General features: G+C 34.0%; 1 pseudogene; it reads right to left on the reverse strand.

Moving 5' to 3' along the window:
- Positions 1-3202: 3202 nt before the first annotated feature.
- LOC110313795 lies at positions 3203-3463 on the reverse strand (annotated as a pseudogene).
- Positions 3464-4661: the final 1198 nt, after the last annotated feature.

Consider the following 4661-nt stretch of genomic DNA (forward strand, 5'->3'; position numbering starts at 1 on the left):
ACGACAATTGCAAGATGTAAGACACTAAATTCTATTTTTAATTATCAAAAATTTAAGTTATGTACTATGACAAATATTAATCTCAGTATCACTATTCTACCTAATTATTACCAATCATGATAGTGATAAAGTGTCTTATATAAAGTTTCATTCACATAGAAATTCAATGTTAATTTATAATATTATATCTAGTCATTTTAAAAATGAAATTTAATCTATTTTGTGGTAATCACTACACATTTATTCAATCCAATGAAATAGAGAGTGCGGAAGTATGTTACTATTATATAATAAATTTTATAGTTCTCTTCTTGTTGCCTTAAAATATGAATGGGTCAAACAATCTTAACCATATACTTTTTTACTAGCCTCTATATTTTAGGTGGTTGTAGGTATTTTTGATGACTTTGCATGCAAGAGATAGGTATAAGAACTTGCAAGTAAGAGTTGATATAATGCTTACAGTAACATAAATGACAAAGTGTCAGCAATGACTGAGATGACAAATGACATCATGCATATTAATAAGCATTAGATGACATTCAATCACTGTCCAATATTCTCAGTCATGTTGAAGGACAATACAGTCTTCAAATCCAGTACCCAAAGGAGAGTTGTAACAGTCACAAAACAATGTATACAACTTAGAAAGTCAGCAGAAAACTGGCAAGGTTATGCCTACCTTCGTGGAGGGGTGAATAATACCTGCATAATTTTTGTATACATATTAAAGGCCAACAGCAATGAACTCAAATTATTGTATAAAGGTTATATCTAGTCATATTACTGCTTCTGGTCTTTCAACTGAATTTAGAAATGAATGAAATGAAATTCTCTAGTGCATTCACTTTTTAATTTTTTGCTTTTATTTTCACCACCATCCCTCCTGTTTTTATACAGACCTCATACAACTATTTAATTAAATTGCCATGTTTGCCTAACTAATCAGTTCTGGAAAGGCAGCAAATCTAATTAAAATTTATGGAATGCTACCAATGTTAGCAATCTAGTGAAACAATGAAGGTATTTTTGATTCATATGTAAACAATAGAGCTCACATGTCTAAAATTTTAAAGAGTCATATAACCTTTGTTTTAAATAAATATACACACATGCACACATGAATATACACACATATACATATATATACACACACACATATAATATTAACTTTTGTACTTGACATAATGTTTTATAACCCAACAATGCACCCCAAATTGTACAATGAAGTATAAAAGTATTTTGTTCAATGAAGATATAGGCAATGGTGTTCTCTCTCAGTGAATAAATTGGCACTATTGTTGTATGTTACAATTCAAAAGATTTTAAACATAATTCATGTTTAAAGTTTGGAAAGCATGGCAATCCATTAAGAAGTATAACAGTGTGTCTGGGATTGAATATAAATGCATACAGAAAACTAATTTTTTAGCAGTTAAATTCATTCCTTTCTAATAAACATCAGCATTTTCCTTTGGGAGAGTAAAATAGATAGTTATGGAGGGATCACTGTTGACTGGAATGAGAACATCATATGGGAAGGAGGAGAGAAGAGGGTGCTAAGGGAGAGAATATCGGGGAAACAGCTAAAGCTAAGGGCCATTTCAGTGGTTGTATGGAAATATATAATAGAATTTAATATAATTTATAAGTTTATAAATATGATCTAAATGAAACTTCTGAATTACACAGGAAACAGAGCTCTAACTGGGTATTATTGCCACCTAAAATGATTCCACTTTGGGAAATTTATTACATCTAATCAAGTTGTGATCCAAAGTGGCCCCATGGAAAGCCCAAACAGCTCTGGCTATTACCAAGGCCATTGGTTGGTCTTCACACACTTACAGTAAAATATTATTGAAGACAATATCTACACAAATACTAATGCTGTGCTAAAGGAATAGTAGCAATTACATCACCTCTAGTGACATTCTAATATACTTATAAGCCAGTGCTTTTCTCAGAAATTATTAGATAAGCTTTCTTCAGTAATAAATGGGAAGAATATAGAGATCCACAACTGAAAACCTACATATAAGCCTTCACCTCAGAATTCAGAGAATCCTGAGGAAGAGGAGCCACAAACATTGTAAGAGCCAGAGGGTATGAGAACACTAAGTAAATATGGTGGCATATACAGGGCCTGCAAAAGTCAGAGGTTATACTCAGTAAAAAGACAGGAAAGTGGACACAAGACCCAATCCTTAATTCAGAAGAGATCTGTCGATAATCACTAAAAGATATATAATTTAAGCTTTCTTCATGTTAGCCTCACTGGAGGTACAAACCACTCTTCAGAGCAGGTAAGGTTCCCTGCAGCACATCGCCAAACTATAATGAACTCAGTGTCATCATGTCTCATAATGTTTGACAAGGAATAAGTTTTGTTTTGTTTTTTTTTGTTTGTTTGTTTGTTTGGTTGTGTTTTTTTGCTTTTTATTTTATTTATTTATTTATTTATTTATTTGCTAGTACTCTGCCTATTTATTATGGCTTTCCTAGTTTTATGCGATTCCTTTGTGTGTGGAAGTATCTGTATCTGTGTCTCTATGTGTTTCTTTTCTTTAACATTGACTTTTTTTATTCTGTTTTTCCTAATCAGGTTTGTTTCATTAATTTTACCATATTTTATTAGTATTCTTTAGTTGCCTGAATGTTTTCTGAGGAAAATCAGAAATGATAAGGATTCAAATGAGAGGTAGGATGGGGAGTGTCTTAGAAAAGTTGGGGGAGAGAAAACCTTAATTAGAATATATTGTATGAAAAAGCATTTTTAACAAAATAAAGAAAATACCTATTTACAATCAAACTGCATCTGTTTGTTTTATTGAATTCATGAATTTCATGACACTGTAGTTTATTTTCTAATACATAGGAAAATATTACAGAATTTTAAATGCATATTTAATGTGCAACTAGTTTTAATTCAATAAGATATATTTTTATTTAATGTTTAACTAATTGAAATATATAAAAATGACTTACATTATTCTGAGATATAGGACTTTATATATATTTTCTTTTTCTGAGTGAAGTAAATAAAATATGAAAAATATGCGATAATGCAGTTTGTGCTGTGAGTCTCATGTCTCTTTCATAGACAGCAATGAAATGGGTGACTGTGGAGGCGGCTGCTAGCACATTTATTTGGTCCGTTCAGGTCAGACAGCAGCAGTCAGTTCTGTTGGGGCATAGCAGCCTATGTGGTTGATCTTGAGCCCTGGAATGCTGGCTATGCAGGGGGCTGTGTGGTCTCCTGTGCCTGTGTGGTGGCCAGAGAGGAGCCAGTCTATAGCTGGGCCTGAAACTAGGAGAGCTGCTCTGGACTGGCCAGTGTCTTCAATAGATTGTTGTTCTGCTCCAGCTGGGAGTTTTTCTCTATTAGTTTTTTGATCTGTTCCTTCAGAACGTCTACTTCCTCTCTAACTGCATACATCAAATGGCTTTTCACCAGATCCATAACTTGCTCTATTCGCTTTCTCCCCAGTATTAAGCACTCAAATAATTTTGGCTTGAAGAAATGTACTAGTTGAGTGAATTAAAGGATAATCAGAGAGTGAGCATGGTTGTACCCTGTACAATGTGGCAGATGTCTGAGGAATGGTTTAATTGATGCTGAGGTGCTATGTGCCTTTTCAAACCTCCCTAGCTGCCCACCCTGCTTCCAAGAATTCTGGGGCTTGACTGCATGGGGCACAGAAGGTGGGCTGCTCCTAGATTTTGTGCTCTCCTTTCCTTCCCTTCAAAGAAATTGAGAGGCCAGAAACAATACTTGTAATGGGGGAAATGCAGTCCTTACACAAAACCAACAACTGTCACCTAAGCTTATAAAACATGGTAGTACGGTCCCTATTTTCTGAATCATCATAAGACACAAAAATGTTAGTGACAAGTAGCTTGGACCTAGGCTATCTTATTATGGAAGTTGTTTTGCTTGTTGTATATTTGTGGATGTAGCGTAATGAATTTGTAGAATAAAGGACCATAACTACTGTTTAGGTTATATAGATTGAAATTTTGATGTTCTACTGACTGTCTGAAAAAGTGTGGACTGTCCTTCTTAGAGAGATCTACTTAAAAACTGCTTTGTGACAAAAACCACACCAGAAGAAATTTTATGAATTTGGTACAGTTAGTCACTCTGTGTAATCTGGAATCTAGCTGCTGAGTCTTGCAAACTCCCTGTTGACCGATGGTCAGTTCCTAAGGAAGTGTATTTCCCAGTAGGGTTTTCTGCACCTCACTTGTATAGTTGTTCTGTGCATGTTCCCCACACAGTCCCCACTGTATTTATCTGTTCTATTTGTCACATTTCAATAAAGTATATCAAATATTGATACACACACAAAGCAAGTGCATGCTGAAACATATACCCAAAGGATGCTCCACCATATCTACATTTATAGCAGACTTATTTGTAATAGACAAGAACTGGAGGCAACCTAGATGTCCTTCAACAAAAACAAACAAAAAAAATGGATACATAATATGTGGTTCATTTATACAATGAAATATTATTCAGCTATTGAAACCAAGGACTTCATGAATTATGCAGGCAAATAGATGGAACTAGAAAAGATCAACCTGAGTTTAGTAACCTAGACTCAAAAGGACATGTATGATATGTACTCACTGATAAGTGCATATTAGCTAAAAAG

Source organism: Mus pahari, chromosome X (assembly GCF_900095145.1).
Source record: "Mus pahari chromosome X, PAHARI_EIJ_v1.1, whole genome shotgun sequence".
Taxonomy (NCBI): domain Eukaryota; kingdom Metazoa; phylum Chordata; class Mammalia; order Rodentia; family Muridae; genus Mus; species Mus pahari.